This window comes from Canis lupus, chromosome 31 (genome assembly GCF_003254725.2).
Source record: "Canis lupus dingo isolate Sandy chromosome 31, ASM325472v2, whole genome shotgun sequence".
Lineage (NCBI taxonomy): Eukaryota > Metazoa > Chordata > Mammalia > Carnivora > Canidae > Canis > Canis lupus.
The window spans coordinates 21,430,264-21,452,767 of record NC_064273.1 but is presented as its reverse complement, the minus strand read 5'-3'; the positions used below and the strand labels follow the sequence as shown (position 1 = coordinate 21,452,767).

The 22,504-nt window shown below is 37.7% G+C and overlaps 1 long non-coding RNA gene across 1 annotated transcript in view; it reads left to right on the top strand.

Annotated features, from left to right (window-relative positions):
- Positions 1–6,528: 6,528 nt before the first annotated feature.
- Positions 6,529–22,504, top strand: part of LOC118353035 (uncharacterized) — a 43,110-nt gene continuing 27,134 nt past the window's right edge. Inside the window, exons 1-2 of the long non-coding RNA XR_004811163.2 lie at positions 6,529–6,744; positions 8,772–8,965. This is a non-coding gene — a long non-coding RNA (uncharacterized LOC118353035). The remainder of the gene's footprint in view (positions 6,745–8,771; positions 8,966–22,504) is intronic.

The following is a 22,504-nucleotide window of genomic DNA, read 5'->3' as shown; positions in this document are numbered from 1 at the left end:
TTGGGGAGTGAATAGAGTGGAAAAGAGAATTCTCTCTCTCTCTCTCTCTTTTTTTTTTTTTGAGAAGAGAGAATATGGCAAGATTAGATATTGTTGGAAGGACACTGCTGTTTATGGAAAAGTAAGAAATATGGGAAAAAACTTCCTTACAAGGAAGCCTCATCTATGACCTTTGGTTGTTTCCAATTTGGTTTAGAAGGTAAATGTAAAACAAAAGTAATGACATAAGAAGACATCCTATAATAAAGAACTTTTATTGTGAACTAGTTGTGTGATGAGAAAGGGAAAACAAGAAAAAAGAAAATTAGGCACCATACATTGAAATGACAATGTTTTCAAAAGGTGGTAGCAAACCAGAGATCAACTTGGGCTGGTGATTTAGAAACAAAAGAGATTTGGAGGCCCATCTCCTTTACTTTCACTCAGTTTGACTTTAGCAAGATATGCAGCTTTTCCAAGCTTCTGCTTTCATTTTGTAAAAAGAGCTCATGATGTTCAACTCACACTTTTTGTGTTTGTGAAGAAGAGATACTTCTTGACTATGATTAATGTACAATAAATGATAGTTCATATGAAATCATAGAAGATGGGACTTGAATGACAAAGACACAATTACTCTATCATGGTTTGCACATAGCAGCTATTCACTAAAAAACTGGAGAGAGGGGCAGCCTGGCTGGCTCAGCTGTTTAGCGCCGCCTTCAGCCCAGGGTGTGATCCTGGAGACCCAGGATCGAGTCCCACGTCGGGCTCCTTGCATGGTGCCTGCTTCTCCCTCTGCTTGTGTCTCTGCCTTTCTCTCTCTCTGTGTCTCTCATGAATAAATAAATAAAATAAAAAAAACTGGAGAAAAGAATGAAATGAAATGCACAATGTGAGCAAATATATGAAGTGAAAAAAATATGTGTCCGGATGGATGACAACAAATTAGGTCTATAGGTGATGCCCTACAGTTTTCCTTATGTTCATGATATTAGGAAAATCTGGGAGATCAGGGTATTTGGAAGCAAACTCATAAATAGTAATTCATGATATAAGTGTTAATTGTATTATCTGTTATAACAGATACAAATCTTAGTCCAAAATAAACCAGAAATGTAAGAAACATGACTTGATTCTACTATATATCAACTAAATTTTTCTTTGAATCATGTTGTCTAGTTTTTATCTTATAATCATAGATCAATCCATTTGGTCCTTGCTCTTGATCCATACAGTGAACTATTGAGACAACGCTCATTCTTGTCCACCTAGGACTTCAGGTCCAGTGGGTCTCGCTGATATTTTCATGGTAGGTTTGAAAACTGAAACTGCATTCTGTAGCTTTTATGCTATTTCATGGTAAGGGACTTCTCCTGGAATATATCTATGGCTTCATTTGCCTTGATGTCTAATTTGTGACTCTATCATTTCTATGAGTTTATGATCTAAACCACATCAGGGTTTGGCCTCCTCACTGAGGTTCTAATATGGAGAGCAGAGTCAATACTGTCTCTCTAAACCACCATACTTTGTCTTTCTTCTGCTGTTCCCCAGTCTAGTAGATTATTTTTCTCATTTCAGGGAAAATCCCTCCCTTTATAATTTTTGATAACTTCCCCTGGATTCATTTTTGTCCCTCAAATAACCATTTTATAACATTAGGATTTGGAGAAATATAAACCAGGGACTCATAGGAAGTTTCTGTTTTCCACCCTACCCTGGCACACCCACATCCTCAGGAAATATCTAGAATAGACTATTTGCCTGAATTAGGTGAGCAAGTGGAAAGGGAAAGTGGGAACTTTAGGGAAAAAAAATCCATTTGTATTTCAACATTTATGATAATGACAATACATTACATTACCTTATAATTTGGTATATAACTTGTAAAAAGTAAATTGATAAATGCTCTACATGGGTTATTTTAATTTGGTCAGTGTCCTCCAGCATTGGACTTCAACATATTTTTTTTCATCTTAATTCTTTGTCCCCATTGTTTGGAAAAAATTCTGTACAGATTGCTTCACCTCAACTGATGAAAATTCAGATTAGTTGGCAGCAATGTTAATGTCTGGTGATCACAACTCTGAGATTATAGTGGCAACATTTTTAGATGGTTAGATTGGTTTTACAGCTCATTTTACAAAGGAGACCACAACCCAGACTTTCTTCTGTGGAAGAGTCTGGAAAAGTCAATATTGATTTTTTGCCCATGGCTCTTGGTCACTTCCCAAAGGCATAAAATTACTTTTGGCAATTTTGTGCTAAGTAGTATAGCATACACTATTTTCACTTACTTAAATTTTATTCAATATAAAAATCAATTAATAATTGGTAGATTTCCACTTTTAGTCAATGCCTTCATGGAAATAAATTTCTGACCTGTGCTCTGTAGAACTGACAAAATATAAGAATGAATTCCATTTGGCTTTTGAAATCTAAGTAGTGTTCCTTGCATTTGTAAATACTTTTGTCTCCTAGTCAGTTTCTCTACTAGATAGTCTGTCCACACCAACCTTAGGATAGGTTAGCATCTTTCAGAGATACTTGTAGGATTCAATGTTCTAGAACAAACATCTCCAGTGACACAGCACAATGAAATTGGGGATTGTCAAGGTGATGATTTATGACGTAAGCATCCAATATTGCTTTTCTAAATGTTCAAATAAATATTTGGTTCTAGGCTTTGGACATGAACCTTCAGTGCTACTAGAAGGATTCATAGTTAAGGGTAATACAACCCTCCAAGAAAGCTTCTAAAGAAGCTTGTCATCTATACTAGTTGTAAAAGCCCAAATGTGAGCATAGCTATAGGACTTCTTGCCCCCAAGACAGCAGCAGAGATGTTAAAATATTCTTCAATTCAAAGTGTGTATGATGTTATTCTTGAACAATTGATGTCTGTGGGCCATCTGGCATTTCATGGCTAGGCACTGCACCAGCACCATGTGGTGAAGTGCTAGGGGCAGGAAATTGTGGTTTATTTCATTGTTTTGCTAGCAAAGACTCAGAAGTCAGCAATTGCTTGACATTTCTGAAAGTGTCTTCCAGTTGGAGAGAACACACTTAGACAATGAAATAATTTGAAAGGGTTGTGCAATGAGTTTGTGTGTGTATGTGTGTGCAATATACAAAGTCACCCCAGGGGTATGTGATGATCTGTTTTTGTTTCTGGAGAAGATAAATTATAAAGTGGTATGATTGCCAGCACACCTGTCTGGACTGAGTGAAGTAATTCAAGCAAAATTCACACATTTTAAATGGTTAGGATTGCACTTTTCTGTTTTCTTCCTGACTCAGATACATGACATATAAAAGTGAGGGAGGCCTTTTGAATTTTGTCCGAGTATATCTGATATGGTTCCTGGAGTTGAGACACATTCACATAGGATAAGGTTCCAAGAATCCCAGGTATTAGGGCTTTCATCAGGAGCATTAGAAAATTCTAGACATAGACTTTCTAAACCACCTCAGTGGACTCTCAATATGTGTCAGTTTAATGCCTGTAGTAATGTCTGTGATAATCAAATTCATTGCTGCCTGTGGCCAGAACTTCCACAGAGAGGCTAACTATATTTGGTCCAAATGGACACAGCCAGCCTTCAGTTTCCAGAAGCCTCTTTGGGTCATTTGGTATTGCTTTACATGGGATAGGAAAGAAGCTAGCCATCTGCGCACTTGCTTTAGAAAAACTCTCAGTCCTGAATGATTGAAGAGTCATCCATTTTTATTCTTAGAAACCACTTGATCATTTTAACACCCCATCACTTACTTATTCATGCATTCAAGTTTTTATTTATTCAAACATTTATATATTCATGCATTCAATAAATAAATTAAATGTTGGCACAGCGAAGGAACTGGGCTAGATCACCTGATCTGAGTAATTCACCTGGCTAAATGTTCAATTTGCCCATCAGGATTGTGGGAGTCCTAATTTATATTAGGGTTTTCCAGAGAAACAGAACCAATATGTTTGTTTGCTTATTTCTTCCTTTTTAAGAAATTGGCTCATGCAATTATGGAGACTGAGAAGTCTAAAAATATGAAGTTGCTAGGCTCAAGACCCAAGAAGAATTGCTATTTTAGTTAAAGTCTGAAGGCAGGAAAATAACAGTACCTTGGGTCAAGGCAATCAGGTGGGAGGCCAGCCCTTTTACTCAAGTCTTCAACTAATTGGATGAGACCCACCCACATTATGGAGAACAATCTACTTTACTTAGTCTACTAATTCAAATGTGAATCTGAATTTAAACCACCCTCACAGACATACCTAGCATAATGTTTGACCAAATATCTGGGCAACCTGTGGCCCAGTCAAGATGAGACATAAAACTAATCACCACAGTGTTTTTACTGTTGAAATAATAAGCTGTTGAACTAAAAAAAAAAAAAAAAATCCTGTTGTAAATCAAAACTTGTCTTTAGAATGTTTATTTTCCTGAGCTTAATAATTCTCCTTTAGGGAATCTGTCATTTCCTCTCAGTTCTAGAATTTACTTTAGGTTTTCTTCAAAATTACAAGTAGTCCTAAAAGTTATTGACCAGTGTCCTGCTTTAGAATCCTCCTAAAGTTTGTTTATTTAACTATTATTAAAATATTTAAATATATATCCTGCCTTAGGAAGGAACAAATGTTACTTCAACTTTCTTAAATTCATCAACATTTTTGAGGACTATGACATATAAGAGAACATTTGTTTTATATTACATATGTCCTCAGTAGATATTTCAAACTTTCCTGTGTGCAGAACTTCCACTGGAATGATGATCTCTATTCAACTGCCATAAAACAACTCCCACACCAGAAAGCTGCCTTGGATTTTTATATATTTTTAAGCAGGTTCATAAAAAATAGGTCCCTTGCCCTTTTGTAGAGAGGAAAGAGCAATAAATATATTTAATATCATTCAAAGAAGTGCGATCATAAAGTGAACTTCATGCATCCTGATTCTAATTGCAAATCATTCTCGCTCTTTTATGGTCACATCACATATAATCAGATTCAGTCAGAGGTTACCTTTAAAAACAAATCCTTGGCCCAACCTACTTGTTTTCTCCCAACTCCTGGTCTCCCATCCTCAGTTCCTCTGGGTCCTTTGTTCTCACTGTTAAATTCTAGTCTTCACATAGGCTCTTGCTGTGGCTCTTGGTTTAGAATCACTCATACTTAAGTATACAGTGATATCTCAAGATGATAGGAAATAACCATGACTCCAACTGAATTATGCCTTCAGTGAGAATGTGTGTTAACCTCTATGCCCTTTCATTTATGCTCTTCAACCAGTTAACAGTGACAAATTTAAATCAGGCAAAAAAAGATTGTTAAAGTTTGCTTTATATTCAAATAGGCAATGAACCATACCCCCCCAAAAAAAAACTTTTTTTTTTTTTTTAATCCTTTGCTTCAAGGCTGGCCCTAACTAGAGCTAGAATAGTTAACTCAATATATGTGGTGTTACTTGGAATGATGTCCCATGTGCTGCTCACCATATTTTTCCTGTGTTCTAACCTGTTAATAATAATAAACACTTACACGGTACTTACCACATGCCAAGAATTGTTCTCCACACCCCTTCTACCAAAAAGCTTTGGTACCCTGGGATAAACCCTCAGTTTTCATGTGGTGCCACTCACCACCCACACCCTGCATTCTCTAGGTGGGAGTGTTTTCATTATCATTTCTCCACTGACTTCTTTTCCCTGGTCAAGTATCTACCATTCAAAAATCCCACCAGAGGTCACAAATTCTATTCTGGAACAAATCTTTCTAAATTTCATTAGAGAATGCTTCCTTTCCCTATGCTTTAGTCCAGTTAACACCTTAATTAATGAATTTTTCATTTCAATTATTAGAAATCTTATATCTTTATTTTATATCTCTAGGGCTTGACCACTAGATTTCCTTCATAAATAAATTCCATCTTCCCACAAGACAGGCATCTAATGGCTTATAGCTAGTTGAATTTTATTTTGAAGGCTATTAGTTAAGACTAGTTTGTGTAGAGTAAAAAATTGATTCCATGAAATCAGATATTAGATTAAAACGCTTTTAGAGCATTTTAATATAATTATAAGATGATTAAACTTAAATTCAGAAACTGAAGGGATAATTTTTTTTAATGGAACACTTATTCTAAGTAAGACTATTAAAAGATTACATTGCGTAAACAGTCTGAAATTTCAAATATAAGTAATAACATAGATTGGAAGTTCTTCCAGTGGAGATTTTTAGACATCCTAATTTTCTGAAACTGGTATATATTATAGAAGTAATTAATTGCAGATTTCTAAAGTTTTAAAAAGAATCCATTTAATCTATCTCTTGTGTATTGTAATGTAGAATGTATTCATGTCCAGATTATTTCTTTAGGTGAACTGCTTGCCTTGAATGAAAGAATATAACCGAATAACTGCATTGACTGAAAAGGTTGAATATTTTTGGCATTTGAAATGACCTTTGGCTTTCTATAACATTTATGATTTTCTTTTTGGTTTTGCAGCAGTACTTGTGTAGTTTTTGTGTATCGCTCATATTAGCTTTCTGGAATTGAGAGATGAGGTAAAGCCTGGAAAACTCCCCCAACAAGGTCAGGTTCCTGTTGACTAATTCTGTGATCACCAAGAACAGTCCCTGAGTCCTTGAGGCCAAAGGCTGTGGCACAGACTCTGCTTGGAGCTGAGTGTGGTTTCTGAGAGGCTTCGGCTCTGTGGATGAGGAGAGGCTCCAGGAAGTCTTCAGTCACACATTCACAAACAAGTGTGAGTAGAGGGTCTGTGGGTGTGATGAATGCCTGAATGACTCATGGGGGAGGGGAGGGGAGGGGAGTGTTAACAGGACTCTCCATCTGATGCCATTTGTTGTAACTTTCCTACGATATGTTTGGAAAGCCCCCCTTACGGAGGAAAGATAGGTCGATGTTTGTCTCTTTCAAAAGTGTCTGGTAGAGACCAGCATTTTCATTTTCAGAAGCCCTGAGAATCCCTTAAAGGCTATTTAACCAGTCAATGTACTGGAGCCTGTTCCCTCACCCAAAATATTGTTTATTCTCCCTCTTGGAGACTTGCACTTCCTCCAACTGCAGCTTAAATCATGGGAGGTCCAAACTGGGGTTGGCTCCTTATTTCTTCTCTCAACTGTGTCCTAGCTACCCAAGGTTAACCTCTCCATCTGGGTTCTTTATTTTAGATTTTAAATATTATTTTAAAAAGTAAATGCAGGACTTGCTTCCCCCAACCCTCTGCCATGATAAAGGTAAAAACTTCTCCTTATAGGAATGCTGGCAAAGTCAAAAGAAAACAAAATTATTTATGGCTCCACTCAACCAAAGTAAACCATCACTAATTGTTACTGTTTATTTTTTAATCCAAATCCCTCAGCTAGTACTCTTTGCCCCATGTACAGCTGTCTTATACCTTTCAGTGTGAGGTTTCATCACATGTTTATAAATCTTTTAAGAGTTATATGCATGTCCACTTTAGATAATTTGGTAAATGAAAAAAATGTATATAGAAGAAAAAATATCCATCACCAACATTAACATTTTAGCATATTTCTCTACCAATCACAGTTCACTGTCAGCGTGAAAGGTTTCCTTTGTAACCAAAAACTTCGTAAACATTACTTTCAAAGGCTGAATAAGAGAGGACATTTTAGGGATCTATCAAAACTTTTTAAAAACAATGTCTTGAGAGTATTTCCAGTATATTCCTTGGTGAGGAAACAAAGCATATGGACCATCATGGAGGAGCCTGCATCCCAGAGTGACTTCCTATGCACAATCCTGCTTCTTCCCCCTTCCTTTCATAGACTTTTGTCCCTGATAAACATCTTGTACCCACCACATCTCCAGGTCTGCTTCTCAACATCCCTATCTATGACACTCGAAAGATACTAGGAAACTTTTGTCTCTTTTTAATCTTTTCCTCCAAAGTCCTGCAAATACAGATGGTTACTGAAAATGTACCAAGATTTACCAGAAGAAATGGTAACTTGTATTCTTTTAGTCTTTTTATGTACTTCTTACCAGCTTTGTTTTATCTGTGTCTTTACAGACATTTTTATTTATTTGTAGTTCACATTGAATATTTCAAAACACAAATATTTCAAAATGATGATTATTTTTTCACCTAATAAAGAATATTGAGTACCTTACTGAAGGCAAGGCACATTTTAGATGCATTTCTTGTTATTGCAAGAAATAAGATTAAATGAATAAATTCTATTTATGTTATAGCAGCATACAGATGAAAAACTCCTAACCCTTCTCTGGAGTATAAGTTTTAAATTCAGAATCCGGAGAAACTCATAATTGTATCATAGAGCACACCTGGAAAGGTTAGGCAAACAAAGATCCCAACTTCTACTAGCGTTTTGGGAGAATTGCAAATGTGCTGAATTTCAAACTTAGGATTTTTGAGTTAGAAAGCTTTGATTTAATGTTCCAAATAACCCTGCATTTGCCCTAGATTTATTAACAAAAATTTACATAAAGGAAAATTCTAGTAGTTTTTCTCTAGCCATGATCAATGCAGACAAAATCATTTGCTGTTTTGATGACACAGGAAAAATTACAAATTATGATTAATTGATTTAATTTTTTATGGGATTAATAAAGCATTCTGCTTAGTATTAATGTGTGATTAGAGATGTGGCTTATTTTTTAATATAGAAAAATCCCCAAGGGGGTGATTTTATATTGTATTTCTACTTTTCTCAGTTGAATATATTTTTATTTATTTATTTATTTATTTATTTATTTATTTATTTATTTATTTATTTATGATAGTCACAGAGAGAGAGAGAGAGGCAGAGACACAGGCAGAGGGAGAAGCAGGCTCCATGCACCAGGAGCCCGACGTGGGATTCGATCCCAGGACTCCAGGATCGCGCCCTGGGCCAAAGGCAGGCGCCAAACCGCTGCGCCACCCAGGGATCCCTGAATATATTTTTGAGACGTCTTTTTGTTGAAGTATCACAGAGGTAAAAATGTGCACAAATCCTAAGGATAGAGTTAGATGAATTTTCACAAAGGGAATACACTCAATGGCTTGATCCAGAATTAGAAACTTGGAGGATGCCTGGGTGGCTCAGTGGTTGGGCATCTGCCTTTAGCTCAGAGTGTGATCCTGGATTCCCGGGATTGAGTCCCACATCGGGTTCCTTGTATGGGGCCTGCTTCTCCCTCTGCCTGTGTCTCTGCCTCTCTCTTTCTCTCTCTCTGTGTCTCTCATGCATAAATAAATCAAATCTTTGGAAAAAAAAAAAAGAATTAGAAACTTGGTTGCACCCCACAAGCTTCTTGTGCCTCTTCTCATTTTGTCCTCTCCTTTCTTCTTCCTCTTCTTTTCCTTCTCCTTCTTCCTCTCCATCATCATCCCCTCCTCTTCCTCCTCTTCCTCCTCCTCCTCCTTCTTTCTTCTTCTTTCTTCTTCTTCTTCTTCTTCTTCTTCTTCTTCTTCTTCTTCTTCTTCTTCTTCTTCTTCTTCTTCTTCTTCTTCTTCTTCTTCTTCTTCTTCTTCTTCTTCTTCTTCTCCTTCTCCTTCTTCTTCTTTCTTTCTTTCTTTCTTTCTTTCTTTCTTTCTTTCTTTCTTTCTTTCTTCCTCTTCCTCTCTCCCTCCTTCTTCTCCTCCTTCATCTTCATCTTTGTCGTCTTTTATTATAATTACCTAGCGCTCATTATGACAGTGTACTCTTTAATTCCTATCCCCCATTTCACTCATCCCCCACCACTCCCCTCTAGAGATGTGAATTTTTATTTTCCTCTCCTTCCTTCCCTCTCACTCCCTACTTCCCTTCTGCCCTTCTTCTCTTTCTCCTTCCCTCTCTCCTTCCCTCTCTCTTTCTTCTCCCATTCTCTATTTTGTTCTACAGAATTTTAAAGAGAACTTTCAAAGTATAATATCAATATATGCAATGAAAGAGTTTTCATTAAATTGTTGAGGTATTACATATTGAATTACCATTTGATGCACCATTTCCCGGATTTAAAAGAGTATGTCCATTGTTTTAACCAGACTTAAATGAGTATGTTCATGTTTTTATATAAGTTTGTTTTCCATTAAATATATCCTTGTGTAATTATTGAATACTGTTTAAAAACTTATTCACAAGAGAGTATATGTAAAAATCAGCAACCTCTCATTCATGCTTATGAGCTTTCTGAGTCCTTATCATTGAACTAGAGGTGTGAGGAAATGGTGTATTGCCAAGATATAAGTTCTGGCAGTTTTAGATATTCTCTCTGAGGAGATGTGATGACTGAGTATTATTTCTCCCAGAACTGAGCTTCTTTTTTTCCAGGTGGGCACTTTGATGAATAACATGATCAACTATATACCCTCTATATTCTCTCCAATTTGATTCTGTTTACACCAGTGAGTAGAGATAAAGACATTAATGAAATGAAGCAATTTGGACTTCGACTAGTGAGCAACGTGAGGGAGAAATACATCGAATGGTTTCAGTTACAGCGTTGGTGTAAAACAGAGAGAGTTTTACAATGAGCAGCTGGAGGGCTTGATCTCAGAATCAATAGCTCTTGCTTAAGGGACACATAGTAGAGGGTCCCACAATTCTTTGCCTGTGAAACACCAATGTTTTTCAGGCAGCTTAAATCTTTGTAGAAAAGAAAAGATGGCAGTTTGCCAATATAGGAATTTGCATCAGGGCCAAAATAGTGTCCAGAGAACAATTTGGTCTCTTTTGTAGCAATCTGGGGCCATTTTTCAGTTTCAATGTCTGACATAAGGAATGGTGAGTTGTCACCTGCTTGTTTAGATTTGCATGGAACAGGGTCATGAATGGGCTTATGAATGTAAGTTAGAACTCCTCTGGTCTGAGAGGTCTGACAATTCAAGGACTTTATATTATTCATGGCCATTCTATCACCTTTGTTAATATGCATTGACACAACTGTGTAAAAGACTGTTTTAGGGTGCGGCAATTCTTACGTACTGCCATTGATTGAAATTGTCCTTTTGAAAATATGAAGCAAAAGGATCAAGAGCTCTAATATCCTCCTTTTGACTTCTTTTTTTTTTTCTTTTTTTTAAAGTAAACTCTTCCCTCAATGTGGGGTCTGAACTCATGATTCCAAGATCAAGAGTTGCATGCTCTACCAACTGAGCCATCCAAATGCCCTGATAACTCCCATTGGGAGTTCTGGAATGTTAGTTATGGGTAGAGAAATATGAAAGATAGGACCCAAAGGTAGTTTTGAGGGAAGATCCTGGAGAAGCTTAATTCAAAGTTAGAGAGTTTTGATTTTATTTCTTGGCGGAGGGGCACCCATAAGAATAAGAAGGGGAGTGACTCTGTATCTAAGAATAAGAAAGGGAGTGACTCTGTATCTATGAAAGAGGACATTTAATCGGACAGAAGTCTACAGGACACAACGGAGACAGAAACTTAGGGAAGGGGCAGTCAAGGTGTTAGCCCAAAGTCCAACTTCCAGAAAACTGTTACCAGCCCTAGAAAAGGCTGGGCCTGAGAGAAATCATTAAACTCTGGAAGCAAATGACATTTACTCAGACCTGGAGGACATGCCCTTAAACTGCATCTTCAGTCCAACTAGAAGATACCAGGAACCATCTTGTACAAATGAGAACAAATCTGTTAGCATAGGACAAAGTACAGCCAAGGGAGACAGAACTGGCAGTGTAGGTACCTGGGCAGGGAAGTGTTGAGGGTCCCCACAAAAAAGCCACAGCCAGCCTCTTCTCAGAGCACTGAGACCCACTAGCAGACACCCCAGTGGTATCTCAGACCAGGATGTGATGCCATCCGGTATAGTCTGGCCACAACACCGGTCACAACTCCTCTTCCGACTGACTTGGTTTTGATTCCGTTTTTTAATCATTTTGACCTACCTGATCCTGTCATGGGTGTTCATGCGTGATCAAGCCACAGCTGCCTTTTTACCAGTGACAGTGGCCCCATTGCTCCCTGACAGAGTCTCTCACTCTCATAGCTAAAGGAATCCAGGAGATATGGATATGCTATAAGTAAGTCAATGGCAGTGGGAAGGCAGAAATAGGTTTGCATTAGAGAGATCTGGAAGGTTGAATGGACAGAATTTGGTAATACATTGGGTGCAGCCATTACAGAAGAGAGAAGAGGCACAGCTGAGCCTAAGTCATGGTGATCAAACTCTTTTGAGTTCTAACGCTCAGCATATTGTCCCCAGAGAAAAGATCCATGTATGAACCTTTTGTCTATAATATCAGGAGGCTAAGAGATGTTAGCTAAAGGTTCAGAGATCTTAGCCAAAGGATAAGAACCCCTTTTGTAGAGGAAAGTCCTGAAGGTAGGACTGGATGACTTAAAGGATTCTCTCTGCTTCCTTAATATTTGAGTAGTTATAGAACTTAAATACTGCTATACTGTTGGGGCCATTGATAGTTATAAGGAAGTCAGGAGGATGAGCTGCTGTTTGCTTATGCGAGACACTAGGGAGTATAAGGGGGCAATGCATTTTGTCTTAGACTTGATCAATCTTTTTTTTTATTGTTTTTTTAAAGATTTTATTTATTTATTCATGAGAGACACAGAGAGAGAGAGGCAGGCAGAGACACAGGCAGAGGGGGAAGCAGGCTCCATGCAGGGAGCCGGACGTGGGACTCGATCCCGGGTCTCCAGGATCATGCCCTGGGCCAAAGGCAGATGCTCAACCGCAGAGCCACCCAGGTGTCTCAGACCTGATCAATCTTAAATGCTGGTAGGACATTCATAAGGGGATATTGAACAGATTATTAAAGACACACTTTGGTAAAGTGTTTAGTGCATTAGATTGGCACTGTCTAATATGGCAGCCATTTACCAAATGTGACCAGTAAGGACTTGAAAGAAGCATTTGCTAAGCTTCATTGAGATGTTCTGTAAGTGGAAAGTAAACATTCATTTTGAAGACAGTCCACAAAATAAGACAAAAGAAGATGAATATCTCACTTTTAAAATATTGATTACACCTGATGTGATGAGCACTGGGTGTTATATGCAACTGATAAATCATTGAACACTACAAAAAATAAAATACTGATTATATGTTGAAATCATAATATTTTGGATATCTTGGGTTCAGTAATATATATGTTATTATTTATTAGTTTCAGAGGTAGAATTTAGTGATTCATCAGTTGTATATAACACCTAGTGGTCATTACATCAAGTGCCCTCCTTAATGCCCATCACCCAATTATCCCCTCCTCTCATTTACCTCCTCTCCAGCAACCCTCAGTTTGTTTCCTAGAGTTCAGAGTCTCTTATGGTTTGCCTCCCTTTCAATTTTCATCTTATCTCTCTAATATATATTATGAAATATATACTCACTTCTTTTAAAATGTGTCTACTAGAAAATTTCACAGTACATATGTGGCTGATATTTGTGGCTTGCATTATATTTCTATTGGACAGTGCTTTTCTAAATAATGCTTGTGGGTAGTTACTGGTGACAATGTGGGAAGGATGGAGGTCTCTGTGGGGAGGGTATAGAAAGGGAAGTGTGAAAGAATGAGGACATAATTGTGGAAAATGTCCACATTCATAGGCCTAAAAAGAGAAGGGGGCTGGGAAGGAGCTGGAGAATGAACAGAAAGGGTGAAGAAGGTGCTGTCACAGGAAGGAGAGGAAGAGGGAGCTCTAGGGAGAGGGTCTAGAGAATAGGATTGCCCTAATTTGGCAATAATTCTCCAGCTGCAATAATTCTATTGTTGTTGGAAAGCATATGGATGTTTTTACACCAGAAAGTGAAATAATAGAATATTAATTTTAGGAAGATGATTTTGGCAACAAAATAAAGCATTGAGTTAAGAGAAAAGTTGAAGTCCAGGTGGTCAGTTAGAAAGTTAGGTAATAAGAGCAACCCTGAAACCCTTAAGCATCTATAAAGCTGAACAGCAAAGAATCATTTTCACTTAGAAAGAACTTTCTATTTTATTTTCTTGCAGTGAAAAATGAGGTGAGTAAGATTTTGGTAATTTAAAGCATGTTTCTTCTGTTTATAGAATCCAGGAAAATGGGTTGCAATGAAAATCGATGCCATAGATGATTAAAGATAGTTTGTGTGAGAAAAATGTAAAGAAACTAAGGACACACAAAATATGGGATTTCTAAGAAACAATGCTTGTCTTTTTGTATAATTGTCCCACGTAGGAAAAAAGAGAAAGGAACATTATTCCCCATCCTTGAGAACATGACAGCAGAAAAGAATGGTTTCCAAAGAGATTTTATGGAGACTCTGGCTCTGTAACTTATGACCATTTCAGATACTTGTGTTTACAAATTGAACCTACTGCATCCTAGGATGTCCATTAAGCAGACATTTTGGTACATGAAATGATTTATTGGGAGCTCCGTTAGGGCAAAGAATAGATGGAAGTCTATAAAAGTACAAAATTCAGGGTTATCAAGTAAAATGGGCTGAACATTCCTATTTCAACTTGCATTATAAAAGGAAAAAAGGAAAAAGTGGTGGTAAAAGAAAATGAGTGGAAGTGGTCATATGAGGAAATGAAACAAAAGAGAAGTGGTGGATCCATTAAAGACATTTGGAAAATAGGTCAAATGGAGCATATGAATCAGACGCTGTGCTAGAGAGTTAGGATAAAAGCCGTATCTGTTGCAGATTATTACTCATAATAATAAATAGCAGTAGTTAACATTTATTAAGCATATATTATTTACCATCTAGTGTTTGTTATAAGTTTTCACCTACTTATTTATCACAATAACCTCACACTATGTATTATCTCAACGTCATAGATGAAGCACTATGAGATTAGGTAATTTGCCCAAGGTCACACATCTAGCTCACTATATCCCACTGCCTCCCGAAATGTCAGGAGGACATAAGTTGTATCAGGAAGCATTGCCAGGGTTATGCTACAGTAACAAATGGCTCCAAAAATCCTGGTGGTATCTAGCAATAAGGATTGTTTCTTTCTTTTTTAACTTCATTATGGGACACTTAGTCTACTTCATTTGTGGCTTTTGTCCCAAGAAGCAATCCCTCCCCAAGGTGCTGTTTCGAGGTCTTTAGGCAGAGGAAATATAAAGCAACGAAAGAAACAACCACGTGATGACTCTTACAGCTCCTCGTGGAAATGGAACATAGCACTTTTTCTCACATTTCTTTGGCTTTAGTAAGTCATGTGACGAGCCTGTCAATGGTGTGAGAAGTACAATATTTTGGAGTTAGAGGGCCTTTCGACTAAGAGGACCCACAAGGAGAGATTTTTGCCTTTTTGTTGTTGTTGTTGTTATATGAATTTTTAGCTTTGTAAGGATGCAAATAAAGGAATAGTTGATCTGACTTTGTTTCGCACCAAGGAGTTAATGTTATTACCCTGAAAATAATTCCTGGCTGTCAGTATTGAATGGGGAGTGACAGAGTACTGGAGAGTGATGCAAATGGAGGGCTATGAAATTGAGAGTAGCTACCTCTCATCAGGACCAGGAAGGGCAGTGAGGCTACAGCCTAAATCCCTGCTGAGCAAGGCACGTGGGAGGGAGACCGAATTTCAACAATATATAAATTCTCACATGACCAAAGGGAAGGACTGACTGGGTTAGGAGCTGGTAGGGAAGGTTAGGTCAAGCAAGGAGATGGCAATCTCAGGATTTGGTGAAGGCTGAAGGCTTAGTTCAAGGGGGAAGGGCATGCCTTGAGTTCCTTTGTCTGAAAACCTCTCCCCTTCATGAATTCCTGGGGAGTGTACTATTAATTAATGGAAATGTATGCAAAAGAGGAACATTTATAGGTAGTTTTATTTATTAAAATGTAGAGAGATAATGGGCCCAACCAAATCTATAAGAACCAAGCAATTAGAACGTGAACCCATGCAGACAGTTAGGTAGAGAGCAGACACATGAGAAAAGGGGAAGGACAATTTAATTCTTGAATTAATGTTAAATTCAGCCTGATTTTTTGGGCAAATTGCTCATTTTTATGCAAATAAATCTGTTTTAAAAGACTAAAAATATTTCCACAAAGATGTAAATTGTTCTTGATGAATACAATAAAAGCAAGTAATGATCACTTTTTAGAACTTAGAATAAATTCACATCAGGTGAGGGTATAACATTTAGAAATAAGACAATTTTCCTTTCCAATGTTAAAGAATTCTAAAGTCTACAGCAGTAAATTGGAACATTTGGGGAATGGAGACAGAAATAAGATTTAATGTCATCACTCATATATGCGAAAAGTTCTAATTTTTGTACATTCTTTATAGCATTTTCCCACATACATAAAAAAGCTGTGTAATTACAGATTCCATTTTCCACAAACAATTTTCCATGTTGAAGCACTGTCTTTATGATTATAATGGTTGCAAAATAGTCCACTGCATAGATTTAACATCATTCACTTAGTTTCTTTCAGTTTCATCCTTATTAATAATACTGAGGGGATCCCTGGGTGGCTCTGTGGTTTAGCACCTGCCTTTGGCCTAGGGCATGATCCTGGAGTCCCGGGATCGAGTCCCATGTCGGGCTCCCTGCATGGAGCCTACTTCTTCTGCCTGTGTCTCTGCCTCTCTCTCGGTGTGTCTTTCATGAATAAATACATAAAAATCTTAAAAAAAAATACTGCAAAATCTCAGGGTTATGAAATCCAGCCCCCAGTTGGGCTCTGTTCTCAGCGTGGAGTCTGCTTACATTTCTCTCTCTCCCACTCCATCTGCCCCTCCACCTGGCTCTGTCTGTCTCTGTCTCTCTCAAATAAATAGATCTTTAAAAAAATTAAAAGTACCACAGTAGATGGCTATGCAGAGTATATGTATTAAATTTCTTTTTGGTGGTTGTTGTGGAAACATTCCAAAACTGGGGTTACCGGGCTAGAGGTTATAAACACTTTATGTCTACGTGTAAATTGATTTAAAAAATTGCTACATCAATTTAACTAAAATGTGAATATAATTTACTACACCCTCTCTGTGTTCAGGAATTATATTGAAAGGCCATATAAATTGAAAAACCAATGGAAAAATATAATACTTCATGTTAATTTGTATGTTTGGATACTTGCGAGGCTGAATAGTATTTCCTGTGTTTATTTAACAGCCTGGATCATCATTCATCCATTCAACCCTCCTTTCACTCAGTCACCGCATGAGTCTTTTTTTGAGCACCCACAATATATGTGTCACAATGTATGTGCCAGGCACTGTCTTCGTTTCTGAGCACAGGACAATGGAGAAAACAGAAATCCCTGTCCTTATGGATTTTGTATTCTAAGATAAAGAAGACAATAAACGTAACAAGTATTAAAATTGTGTAGTATGTTGGGGGTCGTATGTGGCTCGGTGGTTGAGAGTCTGCCTTTGGCTCAGGTCCTGATCCTGGGGTCCTGGGATGGAGCCTGCTTCTCCCTATGCCTATGTCTCTGTGTCTCTCATGAATAAATAAAATCTTTAAAAAAAATTGTGTAGTATGTTGAATATTGTAACTACTAGAGAAAAAATAAAGCAGGATAGTAAGAATAAGAAATGTGTTGTGAAGAAGTTGCATTTGTAAGTAGGGGTAGCAGGGAGAAATAATGTTTGAACAAAGACTTGAAGGAGACTGGGGCAGGTCCCACGGAGGTATTTGGGGAAAATGTTGAACCGGAAGCCTGAGGTTGTCCTAATCTGGGAGGAGAGGCCTGTCTGACGTGTTGGAGAAGCAGGAGGGCCAGTTCCTCACGGGTGGGTGAGACCTTGGCTTTTACTCTCATGATGTTCATTTGTTTGCCCAGTAGAAGGAGAACAAGGAGAGAAAATATAAAGAAACCCAGCGGAAGAAAAAGTTTCAAGAGAGAGGTTGCCAACAAAACCAAAATTAGCCAACATATCCAGGGAGAAGAAAATGGAACTAAGACAACCACGTTCAATAAAGATGAAGGTGGCCAGAGCTCAGTCACATGGTCACACTCCCCTAAAGAGAGGCGCTAAATGGAGTTTAGCGGGGACCCCGGAATGAAGAGAATACTAATTGCTTATAAAAAGCTTGCCAGCTTTGATACATGCAATGTGGAATCAACGGCGTCATTATCAACTGGGATGACTGGGAAACTATACCAGGCCCTTCCCCAAAATGCAAGATCAAAATATCAAGGGATGGGTCCCCTGAATATGTTTTCTGGGTGACTGTGTTGGGCACCCAGATGATTTGGAAACCACTGAATGAGTAATCTATCCTTTGGAACTAAAAATATATCAAAAAACAGTTCTTAAAAAAAAAAAAAAAAAAAAGGAATAAAGTGGCTCTTGCTATAACACAGAACAACCACAAGGTGGCAGAAGAGCTCCATCCGTAAGCCCCTTGGCTGCTTGCTTACTTCACTTCTTTTTTCTCCAGCTCTAACCCCTCTTTTTTTTCTTTTGTAGTCTGTTGGCTTGAAATATACGGAAATTAAGTTCCTTTAAAGGATTGATGCTAATATCCTACATAGATCTCCATATTTAAAAAAATGTATCGAGAAAAGTACTAGAGTATTAAATTAAATTAGTGAACTGTTCAGAATGAATGCCATTTAATATAGCTTTTTGTTTTATGTTGAAGCAAAACATATTAACTGAATAAAACTGGATAATGGGAGGTCAAATAACCATAAGAAACTTTTTTTACTGCTTAGTAGGTAAGTTTTGAGGCACAGATTTTATAGACATTATTAATATGTATTATATATGCCAAATTTATTCTCAAGAAAAACCTAAATTTTTACTTTGTAAAGCTAAAACCTCTAATGGTATTTTTTTTTTTTAAATACTGAATTCCAACAAGAAATGTACTGGATTCTGAAGAGTCAAAGGCTACTGGATTCAAACAGTTACAGATCCTGTATGAATCCAGGTTCTATCTCTTTGGAGATTGACCTTGAGCAAATTTCTTAGCACTGCTCTGCTTCTGTTATAAAATGATGTAATAATGCCCAGACTATAAGGTTGCAGTGAAGAGTCGATGTCACAGGCAAGTGCATCCTATGACATTTATGCATCCCAAATTAGGAAAATAAATTAGAAAATTCCTTCCTCTTTCCAATTTTTCCAAACAGCATTGTTATTTGTGTCTTAAGGAGAGGGAGAAGGCTGAAACACACATAATCTAGTTCAGATGTTCACAAACATCATGCTGCTAAAAGATTTCAGAGGTGAAAACCTGTGTTCACTGTTCTGAAATATCGCTCTACTTCCTGTTAGAAAACACAATATCCTTTGAGATGCATTTTTTTTTTTTTTTTGGCTGTACGTGCTGTAATTATACGTTTGTTATATAAAGGATATAATGACTTATGCTCTACGGTGTTATTCAATATGTCATAGGAAAAGGAGAATGAAGAAGAATGTGTCTTATCAGCAGGCAAGGATTGTCCTCTTTATCCTTTATCCTCTTTATCCTTGCATGTAATTTACTAAAGAGCTGACAAAGTCACAGCACAGGTGACCTCTCACTGGATTATTCTGCAGACAGGGAAGAAACTGAAACTGAGCCCACTGAGCCTATGCTTTCCAACTTGGGTCCACGTAAGAAATTCGATGGGGTTATTCATATTCTTCATTTCCATGCTGTGAAAGAAAAGGGTTGCTTATAAGAAGAAGACGTTAAGGCCAGTGTTCTAGGCAAGGCTACCGGCAAAGATGCCATGAGGATGCTTGGCGACCCAATATGTAAACACTGAAATGGCTTCAGATCCATCTTTCATGTGGCTGTAGGGAAGGAGGTCATTGAAACACAGACAGAAGAACGGTCTGGAAAATAATGAGGCAGTGGGAAAATATAGGGAGTTTGTGTTGCGGAGGAAAGGGCTTTTTATGTGAAATACATCTAGCAATATATATATATTTTTAAAGATTTTACCTATTTATCTGAAAGAGAGAGACACACACACAGAGCATTCATGTGCATGAGGGGTGGGGGCAGGAGAGGAAGTCTCAAACCGATTCCCTGCTGAGCAGAGAGCCTGACTTGGGGCTCCATCCCAGAACCCTGAGACCATGACCTGAGCCAAAGGCAGGTGCTTAACCGATTGAGCCACACAAGTGTCCTTAGTAATATTTTGATATATATGATTTAATTGTAAGTAAATTTTGTAATAACCATCTTTAATTCTAAGGATTGAAAATGTTAAGAGGATTTTAAATTTATAGTTAATTTTGTTACAGTAGCTTGATGGACTTGGACATTATGTTTCTTAAGTCCATTTGGTGACCTTGAGGAGCAGAGGGGAATACTTTAGAAGAACTTGATTGGGAGTAGGGGAGACCCTGGATTTCAAGGAGCACCTCTTTATTCTTAACTATCAAATATTGCCTGTAGTGCCTGATGTCTACTTCTCAGCTAGTTAGCAATCCTAAATATGGAAATTGCCTTAGTAAAGTGTTCAGAGCATGTTCTAAATGTAATTGTGTAAAGAAGATTTTAAGATTCCCAAGGCAGAGGAGCCAATGTCTTGCTTCTTCAATTGGAAAGCCTGGAATAATCTTAGCCTCCACTGTGGAAATTCTTCTTGTTCTCAAGGTCTCTATAATGAGATATTTCCATCCTATTTTTCCAGACTATATGAGTTAAAACACTTTTTCCTTTCTCTGTGTCCACATATTCATTAGTTTATCAAGTGGTATCCAGAAACACAGCTGCTTCTTACAACTTCTGACATTGGCATATAGTTATTTGTCTGGCATTTTTCTCAACTGCTAATACCAAAGAAAATCCAGAATGGTTTCTCTCTCTCTCTCTCTGCTCTTTCTCTCTTTTTGTCTGTCTTTATTGTGGCAAAATAGCATGTAAAATTGATCATTTTCAACATTTAAGTATATGATTCATAACATTAAGTATATTTTTACATTTTTGTACAACCATCACCACTCTAGATTTTTTTGTGTGTGTGTGGATGTTTTACATATAAAATCATATCATCTGTAAATAGAGATAAATTTACTTCTTCATCTCCAATTTGGACGCCTTTTATTTCTTTTTCTTGCCTAATTGCTCTGGCCAGAACTTCCACTACTGTGTTGAATTGAAGCCAGAAACAAAAGAACAAATATTATAAGATTCCATTTATTTGAAGATATAGAATAGTCAAATTCACAGAGATAGAAAGTAGAAGAGTGTCTAGGGGCTCTGGGGAGGAAATAATGAGTTATTATTCAACAAGTATGGAGTATCTGTTGTAGATGATGAAAAGGTTTGGACATGGTATACAAGCTTTTTGCTCAGGCTTTACTTTTAGAGGAAAACAGTCAATATATGATGTCATTTTGTTATGATTATAGAACAGGAATCTGGGGACCAAGCGTTAGAACTAGGATTAGCTCTTTAACCATCACTCCCAATGACTCACTTGGGGAGCAGATTTGTCCTCACAATCTTAGGCTGTTCCAGAATAGGACCCAGTGAGCCTTCCACTGGATGAAGCTGTACTACTCCTAATCACTCTTTGATCCTCATATTGGGGGATCAGCAGGTAAAAACAAGAATTATTATACTGGTGGGGCACTTGAGTCTGATTAACCCAACGAAGCAGCACTGTTGCTATACAATGGGACCAGAGAGGAGTAGCTTTGGATTTTGGGAATTCACTGAGTTGCCGTCGATGCTTCCATGTCCAGTGACAGCTGTGAATAGGCCATTGAGTAATCTTGGCCAAGTCAAAAAAAAAACAAGATTCAGATTTCTAAAGGATATGGGTCTAGATTATCTGACCAGAAAAGCAACCAAGAGCTGCCAAAAGACTGCCCAAGATTGAGGGAACTTGAAAATTGTTGATATAGATTGATGGTGGATATATCAGTCCTAGCCTCAGGCCAACTGCAATACCCAGGATTGTTACGTCAATCCACTGTATTAGGTCTTCTTAGCTTGAAGGGTACTCAAACATTTTGGACGTTAAAGAAGGCACTCCAGGAACCATGTAATGCTAGAGGAGGGCTATATTGGACATAATACCATCTTTTAGTTCATCTACTTCTGTGACCTCTAGTTCTGTGCAGGACTTGACTAGACCTGCACAGATGCCACTCAACAGAATCTTCCCCTTGTGCTTTTGCTATGTTCCTCTAACTTCCTGCTAAGGGTTTCTCCAGTGCCTTGCCTTGAGATTGGGCTTTTTAGAGAACCTGCTTAGAGTCCTTAGAAGGTCCTGGGAGACAGAGCTTTAAGCATCAACTTGATAAAGTACTCTTTTATTAAATTTCCCTCATTCCTTGTTTTATTTCCCTCATCCTTCATTCCTACTCCCTAGGAGAATCACTTCCCAAACAAAGTACTGCACCCAAGACTTTGTCTCAGGATTTCTTTTCAGGGGAACCCAGGGTAAGACATAGTTGAAATGTCCTCTGAGCTAATAGATGGAGGAAAAACCCCACTGGAGATAGGATGGCAGAGGTAATATCCATCATGATGGGCTTACTCAATTAAGTGAGATATGAAAATTAAGAGGCTCTTCTCTTAAGTTTCAATGTTTCCCAACAAACTCCCATAACGCAGTTAATTTCCTTCATTTGGAAATTTCATCATTAGTCCAGGTATTGATTGAGTGGA